General features: G+C 42.5%; 1 long non-coding RNA gene across 1 annotated transcript; it reads right to left on the bottom strand.

Moving 5' to 3' along the window:
- LOC110395289 lies at positions 2,734-4,864 on the bottom strand. Its single transcript, XR_002436297.1, has 3 exons — positions 4,733-4,864; positions 3,180-3,288; positions 2,734-2,798 (listed from the first exon to the last, which is right to left on the bottom strand). It is a non-coding gene; the product is annotated as an uncharacterized LOC110395289 (long non-coding RNA).

A 20,834-nucleotide genomic window follows, 5' to 3' on the forward strand; every position in this document is an offset into this window, starting at 1 on the left:
GCTGAGTACCATTGGATCTCAAACTGATGTGGCTTTTAAGTTTGTACACAGTTAGATATATGGAGAAATACAGCTATAGATATTTTGGATTGACGTGCAGGTGGGTATGTAGGAACCTGTATGTGTTTGTCTTTGCATGTGCGTACCTCCAACATTCATTCCTCCTTACTCTCTCAATATTGAATAGGAGTTTTATGCAATTTCACATCAGCCTTAAGCTTTGATGTGAGATAGTTGCTCCTACTTGTTGCAAATTATTTTGGAAGCTTTTTGAGCTATGCATACCAAACTATAGTAACCCGTTTTTTTCTTTTTTAATATCATTAAAATGTTTAAGTCCTCAAGATCCCTTAAGCTGGTGTTTTGGTTTCCACAGTTTAAATCTAATTTAGCAACCAAAGTGAATAATCATACAAAGCATTAAGACCATAACCAGTAATAGCAAACAATCAAGTTAAAATGTATTCTCTGGTTCCCCCTGTGATATGTTTTATTTTCACAGCTTCTGCATACCTTCCTTTCATCCAAGACAACCTTGCAAAGGGTCATACTTACTTATCTCCTCTCTGGCATCTGCTGGGGCAGCAGCAACAACAGAGAAGACAAAGCTGTCATCGTCCACCAGTGGCTCTTCAGTGAGCAGTGCAGGCTGGAGTCTGCCAGCCAGAAGTGGCTTCTCCTGAAAATCAATTTTTTGGTGGTTTTTTTTCTGTCTAAAATCCTCCCACACCCTCCCCCAGTATGGACCTCAAGTGGAGATCCAAAACCAAAATATAGTGACAATTTTTTTTTTCTAGTTCAGCTTCAGTTTTACAACTACTGCTATGGTTTAACAGTAAGTTGGGAGCTAGAATATTGGCTTTTTCTTCCTGGAATACGTGTTTCTTGATACAGTAATTTATTTTTATAGGATTACTGTTAGACATATCCCTTTAGAAAGGAACAAACTGATTGAATGATTCTCTTTCTCCCAAAGAATCACAGGAGTTGGAGGCGACCTCTGGAGATCATGGAGTCCAAGCCCCTGCTAAAGCAGGTTCCCTAGCAGGTTGAGCAGGAAGGCATCCAGGTGGGTCTTGACTATCTCCAGAAAAGGAGACTCCACCACCTCTCTGGGCAGCCTGTTCCAGCACTTGCACTCTCACAGTAAAATTCTTCCTCGTGTCAGTATGGAACTTCCTGTGTTCCAGTTTGTGCCTATTAACCCTTGTCTTCTTGTTGCACACAACCCAAAAGAGCCTGGCCCCATCCGCTTGACACCTGCACTTTAGATGTTTATAAACATTGATAAGATCCCCTCTCTTCCCCAGGCTGAGCAGCCCCAGGTCCCTCAGCCTGTCCTCCTACAGGAGATGCTCCGGGCCCCTCACCATCTTTGTGGCTCTCTGTTGGACTCTCTCTACAAGTGCCCTGTCTTTTTTGACTTGAGGAGCCTAGAACTGGACACAGTGCTCCAGATGCGACCTCACCATGGCAGAACAGAGGGGAAGGATCACCTCCCTTTCCCCACCGGCCAAGCTCTTTGTAATGCACCCCAGGGTACCACTGGCCTTCTTGGCCACCAGGGCACATTGCTGGCTCACAGTCAGCCTGTTACAAGCAGTTGTTCCTCCCCAGGTGCAGGACTCCACACTTGCACTTGTTGACCCTCATCAGGTTCCTCTCTGCTCAGCTCTCCAGCCTGACCATGTCTTGTTGAATGGCAGCACAGGTCTGGCTCAAACACCGTGCTCCAGGGAACAGCATCCCACCATAGGCATGTCTGGATTGAGAAGCTTTACCCAGTAGGAGAAAAACAAAAAATCCTTTTAACCTAGGTTGGGAAGGGAGGGGGAAGACTGCAGTACATAAATCCCAGTTTGCCAGGCGTTCAGCCAGGAAAGGAACAGCAGGAAGCCACCAAATATTAAACACAGGAAACAGCGTTTCCTAATCAAAATATTGAGGATTTGTGGGAAAAATACTACAACACTTTACCAGAAAACTCTCCAAAATGTTTGCTGGGTGGAAGTAGCAGATTATATTATGCGGTGTTCTTAGTACTAGGAGGACTGAAATAAAGGCAATGCAAGATTCATGGCATTTACATTTCCTGAGTTATTAAAAAAATGCATCTCATTCATGAGCATTTCTATTTGAATGTGCTTTTTTGGGAAAATTGTTGTTGGAAAAACATTGCATTGGTTCTTTACTTGCAGGATCACAGTATTGACATTCACCTACTTCAGGTAAATCAGCCACAGCAAATGGGAAAATGTTCAACTTTTAGGATTGTTAGTATTCTTTTTTGTGCTTACCTCATTTTGTTCAGAGTCAGGGGGATGTGTTTATTAAACAGCAGAAATATTAAGATGCAACAAGTAACTATTTCTGTAATACAAACCCAATGCATTGTGCCAGAATGACATGGGAATTAATACAGTGGCTTTTCTTTGTTAAAATAGTCATGGATGATGATGCGGAATTCTTAACTCAGCTCCCAAGCATAGATCAATTAAAAAAAAAACAAAGCCAATCATATTTTAAGTACGTTCTACCATCAAACACTGTGATTAATTTCATCCTGGTTTTCTCAGTTTAAGGAATAGAAGAACGTTGCCCTTCCAGCATGTCTGAGATCTCAGTCCTGTTGGAGCTCCATTTCGCCATTGTTCTCGAGGAGAGTTCTGGCCCCATGTTTCAGCTGCTCTGCAGTGTTGCTTTGGTATCTGGTGCAGATGATTTTTTTTTTTTGTCAAAGGAGAGGAAATCATACTTTTTAGCAAACTGTGATGGAGGCCTGTGCTGTTCCCCGATTTCTGAAACACAGAGAGCACAAACGCGTCCCTCCTCCCTGCCTTGACCCAGAGATGAGTGACAGTAAGGTAAATGCACGATAAGTGAAGGCATGTTTAATGGATCCCACATGTCCATTGTTTCTGCAGCACTTGGGAAATGCATATTTATCTAGATTTATTTATATGGAAACAAAAATTATGAATTCTGCTTCAACCCAGCACAACTCTAAAAATACTCATCTGGGTTTTGAGAAAACCCTGCATGTAGTTTTGAAATCTTCCCCTTTTCTTGTTATCCTCTGTTAAACTGCCAGTTAACTGACATCTTTTAAACAAAGTTCCTTAATTGAAATAGCTGTTTCTTTGAAGGGAAAAATACTCTCCTGTTATTTCCAGTCTCACCATGAGTCACGGTCAGTGCAGCCTTCTTTCTGCACAGCCCCCTTGCTCTTCTGGTGGGCAGGATCCAGCATCTCATCATTGCACTTGATGATTTTCTGCTCCATGGACCCTATGTTAGATGGTGTGGCTTTAGCTTTTTTAAAGACTTTCATTATATTGCAAAAAAGTTGCAGATAATTTTTACAGCATTCTAATGCAGACATTACTGGGTGTGCAAAATGCAAGTGTAATTACAGTTGTGGAGGAAGCTCTACACAAATAGTTTGGCTATCCAGAAGCCTAACTGTTCAGACTGCATTCACAAGAATAGTAACTATATATACAAGCCAGTAAAAACACCTTCTAAATTGCTTATTCTAGTCATCCTAACCTCGTTCATCATGGAGCTGCCACAAAGAATCTGTAGGATGGCATCTATGGATGCAGGGGCACAGAAGTGGCATAGCACTGATGGAGCCTGTGGGGAGGGAGCTGAGGGGCAGATGTGTGCTCAGCGACATGTGGCAATGGAAGTTTTCAGATCCATTTAGTTTTCCTGAAGTGATGAAAGCCATGTTCTTCCTGTACTACCCCAACAGCAGAAGGACCCTCGGCGCATTGGGCTCTTTTGAGTTTTACAGCATTTTAGAGAAAGTAAGCACAAACAAAATTCTATTTTACCTATCAATAAGCCATTGCTTTTCTGATCCTGCGGGGTTTTTTTACACTTTTAACATATTCCAGAGCAGTTCTAGAAAGTATCTTTACAATGTTCCCTACATATTTTGGTAAACCAACACTTTTAAACCAAGGTTTTGTAGTTCAAGGGGAAGAGAACATCAGTTTGACGATGCCTGCAAATAAGTTCTACAGCGAAGCTACTGGAAGTTCTGTTCACAATTGTCATGGAATTGAAACACTGCTTTGGATTTATTTTTGTTGCTTTCAAACTTTGTGTTGCATCGAATTTATCATCTCATGTGCAAGCACTCCATCATAACAATCCCTCTTGGACCTGTAATTTTCCTGTTCAAACCCATCTCTGGAATAAATCCAGTGATAGACTGGATTTTGTTCTGCAAATGCTGACTTAACCATGCTGAAATGCACAGCAGTAGGCAGAGCACAGCATCTCTCTCGCTTTCTCCTTACTGTCTCATCAATATTCTGAATAATGCAGGTTTCTGCAGCCTGTCCCTGGCAGTTTGTTTCTTAGTATTCCCAGCCTAATCAGCTTCCGACCTTCTAAACTCCACTTTTACATCTGAGCTCAAAATGAGCAACACTCCAGTTTTCCAAGCACAATAGTTCTATGCTGTACATAATGGACAGTACACATGGTTTTTAAGAGGACTAGAAAAAAAAAGGAAAATCTCCCAGTTCTGGGTTGAAGGAAGGCTCCTTCTCCAAGAAAATCCCAAACCAAGGAAACTTCTATCAACAATCGTTCTATTCTTTTCCCCCTTCTAACAATTAGAAAGATCAGCGTGGTGGAATGGCATTACAGGAGACATAATAGCAAAAGGGACTAGAGCAGATGGTAGGTATTACAAAGGAAAAGGTGAAGTGCTCACCCATCGCTGAAGATCTAGGCTTGCAAGGAAAAACCCCACAAGGGAGGGATCTTCAACCAGAGACCCTTCCACAGGGGCAGTCAGCCCTTAAATGAGGTCAAAGAGAGGTGGAGCCAGGCTCCAGCCCTTCTGGTCACACAGTGAATTGCCTCCACCTGTGCTCCCAGGGCTGACTAGGTCCTTTCCCCAGGTGCTCCATCAGTGGTTCAGGCCATGACTCAGCAGATCCCATACACCACTAAAACCTCACGTTTCACAAAAGGTTTCTGTTTTCACTGGAAAATGTTTTCCTCGCATCAGAAATCGAGTGCCTTTGGGGTATCTCCCCATATATACCTCTTAAAATACTTCTAACCAAACCCAAAGCAGTGGCTAAAGGACTGCTTTTCTTGGTTTCCAGGCAATGCTAAAGCCATTATTTTTAAAATCTTCAGCTAAGCATTTTTGGGAATAAGTTAAGAAACTTTTTACTATGAAAAAAAAAGATTGACGTCTTCTACTCAGTTCAGTTAATGAACTGATATAGAAACAAGAAAGCAACACATACACATGTGTAGTATAGCCATCTGCTCTGATACTTTTAAATTATTAATGGCATTTAGTAAAACTTCAAGCATCCTTTAAATCCAGACTCTGGGCTTAAAATACAGCCTAGCAAGATGACAAGATAAGTGATGAAGATTTTTATTGTAAGATTTTTAGGTTTTTGCATGTTTTGTTTTGAGAGGAAATTCCCAAAGGCTTTATTATTTTTCTTAAAAGTTCCTATGCTATGGGGCTGGCTTTTTGTTTTAGTTTCTGAATAATTTTAAAGGTTAAGGCATGGTCCACTTACCAAAGTGAAATACATTCCTTTTCTCTAAGCCAAATGATATCTTTGCGTACAACTACAATAACACACTAAAATAATAATAATAATAATAATAAAAAGTAGACTACTTCCAATCTTATACCGTAATAGCTCTTTGAAACCTTTAGGGTGAGGAATACAATTCAAATATAATTTCTACTAAAGGCATAATTAAAAATACATATTTAACAACGCCTGACCAGGTCCTTTTCATAAAACAACTCACCTCCCTGAAAATGTTTAATTTATTTAAAGAAGTGAAGAGATGATCCAACCAACTCCAGAAAACACTACACGTGGACTGACAGCGCAGATCACCTCCAAATGCATACAACAAGGGCAGTAAAGAAGTTGGAGTAGCCATGCAATCTGTTACTCTGGAATCATCACTTATTTCCCACTAATGGATTCATTGTGCTCCACTCAGGCTCTCTGCAAGAAAGCACGTGGTATCACAGCTGCATCAAGTGTCCGTGTTTTCTGTTTGTATGAGCCCTAGATGTAACATTATCAAACAATACTAAAAACAGGAGAAAAAGAACATTCCTGTCTGTAATGTATATTGGGTAAATCAGAGGATTGAGCGAGCGTGAACTGTGAGAACACTTTGAATGTACCTATTTCCCTGTATTTATTTTCTGTAGGCCTTTGTTTTGAATGCATCTATTTGTTAACGTTTGTTTTCTCTGTGCCTTATTCTGATATTCTAGCCATGTAAATTCACTGATTGCAATAGCCATTACTCTAATAAAAATAGTGCAATTAGATGAAGGCCTGATAGCCAAAGAAGTGTTAACATCTTCAGAGAATGACTAAATGATCCATTAAGTTTGGCGACTGCAAACTCATTTCCTACCTGCTGTTCGTTTTGTGGCTGCTATGAACCAATTATTTCAGATAATGTGGGAAACAGTCCACTTATGAGAATCCATCAAGAAATCATTATTCCACCAGAAACAATGTGCTGTTTTTTTCAACAGAATGGGAGGGTAAGGATTAAAAATATTTTCTCATTTTCTCCAGTTTTGTTTTGTGTTTTTTTTTTTACTTTTTGGGGGGAGGACTTGGGAGGAAGGGGCTGGGCTGGAGGGCTAGAACCATATTCTCTAGAGTTTTTACTGACCAGTTTTCTTGGCTAAAATGCACTAGACATGGGTATAGTCTGGTACTCACCATTCTGCACCACTTCCATGCATAGGGTATCAGAGCAAGGTTGTAGCAGCTTGAGCTGTTATGTATGATACGTGTATTTCCTTATCTAGCTGTATATAAAGTCTATTCATACCTATCTGTCTATAAAATGTGTCTCACTGCCTTATATTAGTTATTATTGCTGCATGCTGGCAAAAAGAAAGACCTGATTATCAAGGCTGGGTATAGGAAAAAAATCCACCTTGCTAAAAAGGAATGCAAAACCACGCCGTGCTCCAGCTCCAGAAGGCCAACAGTGTCCTGGGCTGCATCAAAAGAGGAGTGGCCATAAGGACAGCGGGGTGACTGTCCCCCTCTGCTCTGCCCTTGTGAGGCTCCATCTGAGTAGTGCATCCAGGCCTGGGGCCCCCAGCACAGGAGGGATGGGGAGCTCTTGGAGTGGGTCCAGAGGAGGGCCATGAAGATGATCGAAATGCTGGAGCACCTCTCTTATGAAGAAAGGTTGAGGGAATTGGGCTTGTTCAGATCTTGTTATGGCCTTCCAGTACTTGAGGAAGGAGTGACATTTACACGGTCTAATAGTGATAGGACAGGGAGGAATGGCTTTAAACTAAATGAGCGGAAATATTAGGAAGAAATACTTCATTCAGAGGGCACTGAGGCTCTGGCACTGCTTCCCAGAGAGATGTGGGTGCCCCATCCCTGGAGGTGTCCAAGGCTGGGTTGGTTGGGCCCTGAGCAGCCTGAGCTGGTGGGGGGCAGCCAGCCCATGGCCAGGGTTGGAGCATGATGATCTTTGAGGCCCCTTTCAACCTAAGCCATTTTGTGATGCTCTGACCCTCCGATTTGGCTGGCCAGGGCAGATTGTCACCTAAATGACAAGGTCATCAAGGAATGAAAGCTATAATGGTTCTGCTATATTAGGCGCTACTCATGGTTTGAATTGTTGGTTTGTTGTGATGGATGTCTCATGGTTTAATATCAGTGTGCTATGTGACAGCACCCACGTCTCTGTGGGTGCACAGGGCAAAATGGGGCACCTTCTACTGCCTAGCCACATTCCAGCTCTAGTTTTCATTGTATTCATTTATTTTAATAACACACTGCAAAACATTCCTGCTATCTTTTCCTTTTAGAAAAGTGCAACTCCCATTGACTTTCCCCCTTCAGTCTGGTTGATTACTTAAAGTCAAAATATCTCCTCAATACCGTGGCGGTTAATGAGAAATTGGATCCCATGACATTCGTTAGCAGAGCATCTCCTGGCACTGATGTGACCATTAAAACTTGTGGCTATGGAGTTAGGTGATAGTACATAAAAAGAAATGTTCGTTACCCTTCCCTCATCTCTTCTACATAGCCAAAAAACAAGTAAAGTAGGGCATTTTTGCCTCCGAACAAAAAAAAAGAACCGAAAAAAAAAACATAAAAAAGTTACACAGTTTAAAGCTCTTGCTCCTGTTAGCTGCCTCTTGAAGAAGGCTCAGGACAACACTGCAAAAGTCACAACAATCTCCTCATTACTGCTGTTTCTCATTTTGTTGCTGCAGCTGTGAGATTCCTCTGTCAGAGGGTGGCTGCCAGTGGCCCGTTTGCATTAAGCACTACATGAGCATGGCAAATGAGGGTTCTCCCCAGTATCCTCATCAAGGGGAAAAACAAGCTAGGAAGCAAACAAACCCATGCTTTTATGCGGGCTTTCGTTTGCCAGTGGCAGACATCACGTTCAACCTGTGCATCCACCTAAAGCAAAGCTTGAGGCCAGGAGGAGAGCCCAAAGCCCATGTTGGTGTGCCCACGTGCTGCAGCTGGAGAGCTGGCTGAAGGTAGCACAGTGTCCAGCCTTGGATGTGTGCAGGCTGCTGGGCAGAGCTGAACAGAGTGGGTTTGAGACCTTGGAATTTAGCTGTGCACTGATTCATGGTAGTGCAAACCCTACATAAAAGCGAGCGCAGTGTAGTGCCTCTGGAGGGTCACACGGGAAACCAAATAATTATACAATAAGAAATAGGCTGGAATAAATATAGATATTTTCTAGAGAATGCCACTGCTTGACATGAACAGCTCTAATGAGTCTCAGAACAGGGTTATGTTTTCCACCATCCTAGAAGAAGTGCAATGGCCAGGTTGAGACCAAGAAAAGAAAAATTCAGCGATGAATGCACATCATCCTAAATACCTTTTCTCAGGGAGACAAATCACAGTCAGGTACATACCACAGCAAACAGCCCCTCAAGGACAACACATAACCCCCCCCCCAAAAGCTCCTGTTGTGCATGGAAATGGGGACTGCAAAACCTGGGCTGTGCTTGTAGCCTTGTGCTAACTGGGAAGGTGCAAACCCCTGGAATGCAGTGTGTCCTCATACATTAGTTTCTCCTTCTAGTAAATTGCTTCTTTTGATAGAAGACAAACCTACATCTTCTTTTGCTTTTATCTATCATTGCTGTTAACTATTTTCAGAAAGAAAACCTGTTCTATATTTCTTTATATTGGCTGCTTTGAGCTGTATCATCAGATAGAGTCTATCCTAGAGATGATCTGCCATTCCAAAGCAAGTGGATAACCCAGCTGTACTTGGGCATGAAGATGGAGAAGTGACCCCAGCATAGCATGGCTCAGGCCAGGACACAGGGGTGGGGGTCTGGGCTGCACCCAGGCAGGACACAAGCACCATGAGTGCCCTCTGAGCCCCACATCATCCCGTTGCACTGTGCTTTCCTCCAAAACCTCACCCAGTTCGTGGTAGGGATATCCAGCCAAACCCAGAGATTTCATACATCATGTACAAACGAAACAAGAAGTTAAACTTTGCTTAGGACATTTCCCTCTCCCCTTTTCATATTTTCTGTCTTTGATAAAATAAACGTAAAACTCCTTACTACCTCAGCGTCCTGCAGGAAGTCTTCATTTTCTGTGGGTACAAATGACATCTTTTTGAAAATAAAGCTTCCTCACCAAAGGCGGTTGTTTAAAGGACACCATTATCACTGAAGAAATCCTATAGAATGTAAATATCAGATTTGTACGTGTTAAGTATTTCCAAAAGAAAGAGGCTACGCTTCCTAATGCAATGGCTTTGGGTGCTTCTTCTATATGTCAGAGTACCAGTACCAATTTTTCTATCACAGAAGCAGGTGAGGAAAACAAGAGTGGCAAGATAGATATGCCATCAGCACTCTGTGATATGTTCAGCACAAGGTCTATAGCACTTGCAAGCTGTGAATGCAGCCCGGGCCAGTGACAACAAAAAATTTCCTGAGTATCTTTGGTTTGAAAACTCCCTATGCTTTTGTGAACAAGTGAACAGTCGTGGTGTGCAGCCCCTTAGGAAGGAGAGCTCTGCAAGCAGAATATATTACAGAAATGTCACGCAGAGAACAGATGCTAAAAGGGATCACAAGACAGATGGTTCAAGAGTTCTTCTGGAGTTGGCCAAATCGTACTTCAACAAGAAGACATTCTTCTCAAGGCTGAAATGTCACACTCAGTATTCCTGATTTTGGGGGCCAGGCTGCCTTGGTGTAGCTAGCAGGCTGCTGGAGAGTTTCCCGGTGCTCTCTGCACAGCAGTTCTAGCTCAAATCTCTACCACACTGGATAGTGTTTCTCAGCTTGGGTCACTTTCCTGTGGCAAGACAGTGACTCTGCTTGGCACCCCAGCCACTGCAGCAGAAAAGCTGGGACAGTCAGATCCCTGCATTAATTGCTCTCTCACTTTCCAGCCATTGCTTGACCCAAAGAGTGCTTCCCAGATCTGAATGGTGAGACTGCTACCTGAGAGCAGATATTAGAACACTCTTTGTCAGCCCAATGCAGAACAAAACAAAGGTGCTGGCACCAACAATACCTGCAAAATTAGAAAGGTCCTTTGTGGTTCTAGTCTGTAATCTCTGAGCACATACTGAATGTTTTCCACTTTTGGGGGTGAAAGCTGCGTCTTTCTGGGGAAGCACTACGTTTCTTGCTAGTGGGGCGTGGGCAGCATCCTCATTTTCCAGGGCATTGTAACCCCAAACTGTTATCTGGAGCGTGGGAGAGGTAATGCAACATCCGGAGCACAAAGGCCTTCACCGCAGGCTGTGAGGCACTTTCTACTTGGCCCCCTCTGAGTATGTGATGGGCACCCAGCTCAACTAAATACTGCTGTTTTGGGATGAAACACTACTCTGAGCTTGGTTAGGCCTCACAGAGGAGCCACCAGCACCTCTTTAGCTTGCAGAGGTGAATGCAGTGACTTGTTAAGCCAGCAGTATAAAGCAATCTCTGATTTTGGCCTTTGCTGTGAGGACTTCATATGCCAGTGTCTTTTTATTTCAGGAAGAACATTCCTCATAAATCAGTTCTCTCCTAAAGGACTTGGGGAAAATACAATATTATCTCAATTAAACAAAAGCGTTTTTCTGCAGATCTATCACTCCAAATGGAATAGAATGACAGCCAGATCAATGTACGTCCCGTAATTCAGAAAACGCATTCAAAAATGTTTCATCTAGATTAAAACCCTACTCCTCCTGCCAGCATCATTTTCAATTTATGGCTGGGGAAAAGCAGGGGGCTACAAGTAGCTGTTGCCGATTAGCCGCCCACGTTCGTTTCTCTTTGTTTATCTCTCACCAACAACGTTGGGCATCTGATCCAAACGCTCACTGGAATGCTACACAAAACACTGGTGCATTGATAAACGCCTGCTTTTTTTTAACTTCTTGGCAAGTCGGTCTAATGCGAAGATGGGTGAAGGAAAGGATAGACATATATAACATGATTTCAAAGAGCAGGTGGATGGATAATTCGCAACACAGATTGTAAACCCTTGTGCCATTTTAATGTGTCATTACAGTAATGGGAGATTTATGCTAGCAATACTTGCAGTTTTTTTTGCCAAAAGCACACATTGCCTAAATTGAGACTATTGATGTAGCGCTCTCATCATTTAAGGTGCATTAGAGACACTATAAGAAGAGAAATGTGGAGAGGGACATTGGGATGCTATTAGTGAGTTGCATATAAAATTAAATGGGAAATGAGCAAAACTCCATCTCATTGTGGCACAAAACTTCTGTCTCTGCATGAAAACAAAATCATTCTTATTCCACTTGCACTCTGTATGCTGGTAATTTGCAGAGCACCGACTGGTATTATTCATTCAGCATAGCTAATATTATTTATAGCATTTTGAAACAGGCTATTTAATTGCCCATGGATAGCATTATCTCTCTACTAAATATCTCCCAAATGGAGACTTGGACAGCATGACCAGAGCAGTGCTCTGCTGATGGCCTGTGCTATGAATGCCCTGTAGTCTCACTCAGCAACCAGCTTGGATCTCTCAAAACAGACAAAAAAAGCTTAAAGATTTTAAGTTTCTTACAAAAAGAAAGAAATGAACTGAGAGAGAGAAGAAAAGAGAGGCGAAGAAAAAAATGCAAGGTCAAAGCCTTTTATTGGCCAAGCATCAGCCCTGTTGGTCCCAGCAACACTTCAATGGAGAACACAAAGAGATCCCTCTTAGTTCTCTAAGTGTTACTTCATATGCCCTGAGAGGAGCACGTGCCCTTAGCTACAGGTAGGCAAGAAGAATCCTTTTAAGTTTTATTGTCCTTTTCTGCATTGTTTTCACATACATTGCTTTAAACAAATTAACAAAACCACAGTGTTATCGGAAGAGGTGGTGCAAAGTGCTTTTCCCTGAGCACTGAGTAGCTTCAGTACCATACATGAGAGGCATTTCCTCATGCATAGTGCTGCATGCAAAATGTTTCCAATAAGCCAGAAAAAGAGACTGCTGTCGGTATCACAAGTACTGCTTCCCCCTCAAAAAAAAAAAACAAAAAACTTTGGGAATCATTTGAACAGGTCAAATCCATCCATGAGAGCTGCTGTTAGAGTAATAAAAGCAAATTTTGCAGAAGAAAATTTGGATCCTGATCTAAACATGTTGGACTTGAGTTTTAAAGGTACATTGTAATTCATCTGATGGATGGCCCGGTGAGAGCAGGAACAACCTTGCTGCTTCCGCACTGAGCTTGGCTCTGGAGAGCTGGGTTTAGTTCACAGCTCAGCCACAGGCTAAAATATGGGACGTGGCACGTGCCCTCTTATCCTTTCTGTAACAAGAGATTATTACTGCAGTACTTCGCACTGGTGAGAAAAGGCAGAATTCATTAACTTCTGTATGTTCTCACATACTCCAATCATGAAGGTCATATATAAATCACCCTGTAAGAGTAACCAGTTTTTTAGTGGGTTTGTGTAAGTCTTAATGCGCCATAAAATATGGATGTTCAAATCAGCACCTGGTACAGAATCTGGTATTAGTAGTTAGAAGAAATTAAAAAAATCCCCCCTTTCATTTGCAAACTCCTTCATTTAACATTTGCAAGATTTTTTCCATGTTTTTTTTCAAGTACCACAGGGAGAAAAGGTGAGGAAAGTGCTAACATTAAAGAATGCTTTTAAACTGTTTTGTTGTTATGATTATTAATATTATTAACTGTAATATTATTTTAAGATGATATGCAGTGTATTTATTTTTATTATTATTATTTTTTGCTCCCAGTAGTGACCTGCCTTCCAATTCTACCCTCTTTGAAAAAGTAAGGAGGAGCCCCACTGCTCCCAAATAAAACAAGAAAAAGATCCATCAGAATGATCCTTGAGGGTATTTCTGCTCATTGCTGTGGCTCATGCCCATAGAGCTGAGGCTACCACAAAATTCAGTTTTTGTGAAGGTTCACACTGAATCAAACGTAATCAGACCCTTCATGCACACAGATATCAACCTTTGGTAAAGAAAACCATAACAGTGCTTCCTAAACCCTGAAGAAGTTCTAAAGACATTTTGAGAGTTGTATGGGAATTTTGAAAAGACCTGTGAGGAAAAACTGCATTTATATCTGTGTGTGGAGAGGTAAAAAGCATAGATGTTTTTCACATGCATGTGGAAGACAGAAAGGTAATCAATAGTCAGCATGGGATTCACCAAAGTGAAATCATGCTTAACTGACCTGATTGCCTTCTATGATGGGACAACTGCCTAGATAGAGGAGAGAAGAGCAATGGATGTTGTCTACACGCATTCCAGCAAGGCTTTTGACACTGGCTCCCATGATATTCTCATAGGCAGCCTCAGGAAGTGTGGGCTGGATGAGAGGGCAGTGAGGTGGAATTGAGACCTGCTGACTGGCAGAGCTCAGAGGGCTGTGGCCACTGGCACAGAGTCTAGTTGGAGGCCTGTGGCTAGCAGTATCATCCAGGAGTGAGTACTGGGTCCAGTCTTGTTTAACTTATTTATCTATATCTTCAACGAAGGCACAGAGTACCTCCCCAGCAGGTTTGCTGATGATGTAAAACTGGGAGGAGTGGCCGACACCCTGGAGTGCTGTGCTGCCATTCAGGAGGATCTCAACAGGATGGAGAGGAGGGAGGAGAGAGAAATTCAACAATGGTAGGTGAGGAGTCTTGCACCTGAGAAGGAATAGGAAGCATAGGAAGTTCCACACAAATGTGCGTAAGAACTTCTTCACGATAAGGGTGATGGAGCACTGGAACAGGCTGCCCAGAGAGGTGGTGGAGTCTCCCTCTATGGAGATGTTCAAGACCTGTCTGGACACCTACGTGTGCAAGCTGGTCTAGGGAGCCTGCTTTGGCAGGAGGGCTGGACTCGATGATCTCTAGAGGTCCCTTCCAGCCCCTACAATTCTGTGATTCTAATAACCATGCACCAGTACAGGTAAGGGGCTGATCTGCTGGGAAAGAGATCTGTGGAGAAGGATCTGGATATGTTGGTGGCCAACAGGCTGACCATGAGCCAGCAGTGTGCCCTTGTGACAAAGAAGGCCAGTGGTATCCTGGTGTGTGTTGGGAAGGGCATTGCCTGCAGGTTGAGGGAGGTTCTTGTCCCCTCTGCTCAGCCAGCCTTTTGAGGCCTCTTCTGGAGTGCTGGGTTCAGTGCTGGGTTCCTCAGAGAGACCTGGTGCTCCTGGTCCACTGAGGAGCTACTGAAATGCTGAAGGGACTGGAGCATCTCTCACATGAGGAAAGGCTGAGGCAGCTGTGCCTGTTAAGCCGTGTGAAGAGAAGGTTCAGGGGAATCCGATAGATGTATGCAAATATCTTATGGGAGGGTGTCAAGAGGATGGGGTCAGATTCTTCTCATTGGTGCCCAGCAATAGAATGAGAGGCAACGAGCACAAACTGGAACACAGGAAGTTCTGACTGTCCATGAGGAAAAACATCTTTACAGCGAGGGTAGCTGAACACTGGCACAGATTGCCCAGAGAGACTGTACAGCCAGAATTGCAGTTTTCAATTAAAGACCCCCTCTGTTGTCCTAATCTTATTATAACCATCAGCCATTCTCCTCCTGATGCTCCATGTGACATGCAGTATGTTTAGGTGTGGACGTTTGGGTTTTCAAACAGATGACTTTCCAATTAAAGCCAATGAAGCCTCTAACCTGATTTACTGCTGTCAGTCCTTGAGATTTTTAATGTATTGCAATTTTTTTTTTTTTTTTTCTGAAAGCACCAGGTGTAAGATTGCACATCATAGGACTGCAAGGTTATTTTTTAAGAAAAGAAAATCTCTGAATATATCATGGAAAGATGTAAATGATGAGAGCAAAAGCTAAACATCCCAACATGTATCATTTCTTAAAACCACATGAGTTTGTGATGCTTCTGCTATGCTGATTTAATGCTTGGAAGTAGAGGGACTGATGAAGACAGCCCAGAGCCAAGTTCTAGGGACTGCTACAATCAGAACACTGAAGAAAAGTACTTCGCTTCTTGCATTTTTGGCTGGTTTTGGTCTATACTGGGGTGAGGAGATATTTTAAACTGAACTCTTCTGCTGTGAAGAACTATTCAGCTAACACTATTTAGCGAGCTTTCCATATACAGAAATTCCCCAAGGGGAAAAAAACACCCACACGGGAAAAAAAGGCAAAATAATGAAGTGTCCTGGCTGTAGGTCTTGCAGCTTTGGTGCTTGGGGATATGACCTATGCACCAGTGCTGGTGCTCGGCCATCAGTCCTGCTTTCTTCAGACAAGGAGGAGATGAGTAGCTGCTGGGCCTTCATCTTGTGCTCCACTAGCGTGGCTGTGATTTCCTCCAAGACTCACAAGCATCAGATGCATCCAGAGCACTTAGGTGTTCAATACCTACCTCAGTGAAAGAATGACACACAAGTGTTCAACGCTAAGAACAAAAATATACATGCAAAAGAGATTTGATGATAAGTTTCTCTCTGGCCTTCATCACAAGCAGTTCCATCTCAAGTAAGCACCCACTGTTCACTTACACGCTTAAAATTCTCAGTAAAACACAGACCACACAATACAAGTTGCAAAGGAAACCGGATTCACTTATGATGCTGTGTGCAGATTATTGCAATCAGCATATTTCTCTCCACCCACTTCTGCCTTAAAATTAGTGTTGTCCTTCATGGTCAACTTACTACGATGACATTGCCATCGTGGACATGAAAATGGATTTGCTGCCTGCATCAAAGACAGACAGAAAGACAGACAGACAGAAAGGCTGAGGTTGAAAGGACCTCTGGAGATCGTATATTCCACCCACCTCTGCTCAAGCAAGGTCACCTAGAGCATGTTGAACAGTAGCTTAAGCCACCCTCTTTTGTAAATCAAGAGATGAAAAACTCTTCAAAATGACTTTGTCAGTAGGTTACTTCAATTTTTCTTTCACATTGATAGCCAAAATATTCAATGGCAGATCTAGTCAAAATGCATAAACTCCTCAGTAGTGCTCGCTCTGTAAAACCTGGAGTATGTAACGAAACATTTTGAAAGTAATTCCCTTTGCTGTTTTCTTGATTCATGAGTCTTAACATATTGGGCACTGGCTACAAAATCCCAGCCTCTTTAAAATTCATTGGGAGTTTTTATTTTTGACCTCGCTAAAGCTGGGATTTCAACTGCCTTTTAGGGAGGTCACCAGTTCCCTATTTAAAGTCAACTCAAGTTGGACTTCATTGTCCCAGGGTGGCAGAACTGCTGAGCTGCCTTCAGCTCATGCTAGCCTGAATGACAGCTCATGTTTTCAGATAGGTCTCCAACCTACACAAATTACAACTGCTCCATAGTTTGTGTATGAACGGCTTTTGAATCTTGGTTTTTGCCTGCGTTACAGCATTTCAGATTTGAATCTCATTCCTGATTCCTGATTTCTTTTCTAGTTTGGACACAGCTCAATGCGTAATTTGCAGAGAGACTTGAAGTGCTGACCTTCAAATGAGATAGCCAAATGAGCTAACACAGCTGAAACTGATGATTTTTTTCCTGTCAGGTTAGCTGCCAGAACAGTTTTGGTGATCTCTGGGTTTATTTTCATTTCTCAACTCGTTTTCCAAATAATAGGAGAAATGAAGCACATGGATGAATGATGAAGGAAATTAGTAAAAAATGAAAAGCATGAGCTGCTTTACCAGAAAAAAAAGGAGACCATCTGCAACTTAGGTGTGTGTCTTATGTGCAATTAGAAATGCATGGTTGTGATGGGTTGATGGTTGGACTTAATGATCTCTGAGGTCTTTTCCAACCTTAGTGATTCTGTGATTCTGTGAAATACTCCCTACTCCCTGCTTTCTTTGGAAAATTTAAATCTAGAAAACCTTCAAGATCTGATCTGCCTGTAAAACTTGAGATGTGCTCTGACAAATAACGTGGGTAGGAGCAAACCCAAACCTTCTGATGAAATTTGACAAACATTCTACCCTGCTCCTGAGCTGAACTGTAAGTTGGTTCTTCCAAACATGGAGAGAGTTTTACCTAACTGAACTTTACAGCAAGTGTGATGTATCTTGGTTGAGATGGACTCAGAGTGAAAGGCCATGGCAACAGAGGCTGACAGAACTTGATTGCATTCATAGCCTCTTGTTCTTTGCATTTTAAGCTGAAAGTTAGTGGATATTTACCCCTGTCCTTAAAATCTGCATCTGCACTTCATGACAGCCAGCAGCAATAATCCCACCAGTTGTACTGGAATGGGACCAAACAGACGCACAAAAAAGTAAAGTGTTCTTTTCTGATGGGATGGGGAGCAGAAAATCCCACTGCTGCAACTGGGTTGTGCATCTGATAAGAATGATCGTGAGAGCGCTCAGATAAATAAAATTTAAATCTTGTCTCATGCTAGCACAGCATACACCCGGACAAAAAGCCAGCCTGAACCTGAGGAGCACTGCTGAAAACAGCACACACACAAGTACGTCTGCAAAGAAAAGGTGTTGTTTTTTTAGTCTCCAGGTCCTCCCAGGTTCAAAAACAGCTCAACCAAAAGGTGAAATTGGATGGAGTGGCTTGAACTCTATCGGGGAGAGTGAGAGACAAAACTGGGAAGAACCAGAACGATCCCTTTCACAACACAACCGATGAAGCCAGCGAACCTTCCCTCTGCTTTACATGCAGAAATCAATAGTCTGGGCTGAGGAAAAAAAATCAAATGTAACTGAACGTGGTGGTACAGTCTGTCCTGGAGGTTTGCTTCCTGCAGTCCTGCTGAGCTTCTGAGGATGTATTAAGGAATGATCACGGAGAGCTGCAGGTCGCTTGGCCTGCTGCATTGATTCCGGCAGCAGGGATTGAAAGAGTGAATTCTGCACCAGTACGGCACAGCTGTCTGAACTGGGCTGTTCTGTGGAACTGAGCTTGTTCGTACGAAGCGCTTACATCTCGTAATGTGGTATGGTAACAGGAGATTAATAAATATCACGGAGTAGATCTGTTCCCTGTCCCTGCTACACTAGCAGAAAGTCAAAATCCACTTAAACCAGCACTGTGATCAATATTCTGAGGTGCTGTCAAAGCCAAATATTTATTTCAGTGACTTCTCCCTCCTGAATGGTTCCCAGGTCTTCAGAAATCGGCTAAGTTCCAATCCAAGCAAAGGACCAAATCTTTTTTTTTAATCTCATAGGAAATTCTCAACCAGTGTCTTCCATAAGCCCTTATGAGCTCACTCTGTCATCTCTCTCTAGCAGTCTAGCAGTCTTCTAGAAATATTGGAACATGCATCCACACATATCCTTCAAAACTCAGTTTGATTAAAAGAAGAGAAAAACAGAGGTTTGCTGAGGAAGAAAGAACATCTGTGTTTGTTGACAGCAATAAAATGTAACTTGTCACCGGAGTTGATATGCTGTATTAATGGCTCTTTTGTGAGCTGAATGCTATAAATATTGATGGGAGCACACTGCTTTTGGATGCGTGCGATGAAACTTTTTAAGGTGAATATAAAATTGTCTTCAGTGTTTCTACAACTTGGAATTCAAATATCCTCTTTAATTGGAAGCGATTACACTCACCACCAGGAACAATTTGCACTGATGATGCTGCAGATGGAGCAGGGGAAAATACATACATCTGACAACCACAGCTGTCAGCATCTGTAAGGAACAAAACTGAAGGACAGACCTCCAAATGAGCTGGAGTGCTAATGTATGTTGTTGGGCCTTTTTACTTTTTGGCATCTAACGTCCTGATGCTCACAGTGGTGGTGTGGTTGCCATAGTGACTCGAGAGCCAAACTCTGCTCCCATCTGAGAAACCAGGTATGTTTTCTCCTCTACACTGGATGAGCCCACATGGACATCCCTTTAAACAACTCAGCAGGGACTGGGGGACCATGTGTCACAAATCAGCATCCAACACCTGATACGCAATTACAGGGAAAAGGATGTAGCTGCATTCCCAGTTCTTCTACAGAAAAGAAAAGAAGTACCATCCTACCCTCATCAGGCTTTAGAACTGCTTAAAATTTCCTTCTGCAGGGCAAATGTTCAGTTGTTTTGAGGACGGCAAGAACAGAGAGACTCTCTTTGATGTAAATGCTGAAGTCTCCCTTAACAGCTCCCAGGCCCACGTGCCGCTTCATGCCTCCCTCAGATTGCTGCTCCCATATTCAAGGAGCTGAAATTGGTTCCATCCCAGCGCACACTGCGGGGTGACAGGCAAATTGGGCTTGCTGAAGAAATGTATGTGCCAAAAGGAAGTCAATTTAAATCTGGGACAGACAGAGCTAAAAATGTGATGCTTGTACGTGGATAGCACCAGCTGCTGCCATAAACGGGCTAAATTGCAAAATAAAGAAAATTAATTTTAGATCAGATCTTAAGCAATACGGGATTTTCAGCACCCCATTGTGCAGCACGGCTGCATTAAGAAAGGGTAAGAAAATCCATTTCCTACAGCCCAGTTCAGGCATAAGCCTCTCCCAGGTAAGTGGCACTGTTTCAAGAAAAAAAAAAAAATCCCAGAAAACAAACCAAAGACCCTCACTCAACTTCAGACTATTTCAGGGCTGTCAAACAACAGGAGGGAAGAAACAGTTTTCTACTCACCTTGCAGATGGTGCAGATAGATGGCCACGAGTCACCTTTCTTTCTAACAACAATCCGTTCTATTCAGCACACCAGAGAGTACCTGAGCAGCAGGAACAGAGATGCACAGCATCGTCCAGCAGAGCTGCAGCGTGGCAATACTGATCTCCAAATGTCCTGAGAGAGGTATGGAAAATAAACAAATGGCAGAAGAATTTGGAGACCGTCACCAAGATTAGGAGCCACGGTCTAGATTGTTCCAAGTTAGCAACAAGAAAGGCTATAAAATGGTGTCAAGCAGGTTTGGAAGAGCCAGTGTCATAATTATTGATATCTAGAATATATTCTTCCTGTAAGGAAAATATTCTTTGAAGACTGGAAAAATCCAGTTATTTTTGTCCTCTGTGGATATGACAAAATGTTTGTTGGCTAAATTGGATGAATTTTTCTAAGAAGCTGCTAGTACTTGTATAAACAATAAGGTCTTGTTTAACTGCACAAAAAAGTAAAAAAGTGGCATTTACAGAACAGCAGCAGTGAAGAAAAAGGCACTCCAGGTACAGAAAAATAGGGGTTCTGAAGTTCATCATCAAGCAGCATTGCTGAAATACATATGCAGTAATCCCGAAACGTCATTCTCCAAATTTTCATGTATTATAAGAACAAAAGACCTGAACTGTTAATAGATGTGCACTTTAAAGAAGAGTTTGAAGGCAAAGTTGTAACAGAAGACTACAGAGGGGAAAATCCCAGAAAA

The sequence above is a fragment of the Numida meleagris genome, chromosome 3 (genome assembly GCF_002078875.1).
Source record: "Numida meleagris isolate 19003 breed g44 Domestic line chromosome 3, NumMel1.0, whole genome shotgun sequence".
NCBI lineage: Eukaryota > Metazoa > Chordata > Aves > Galliformes > Numididae > Numida > Numida meleagris.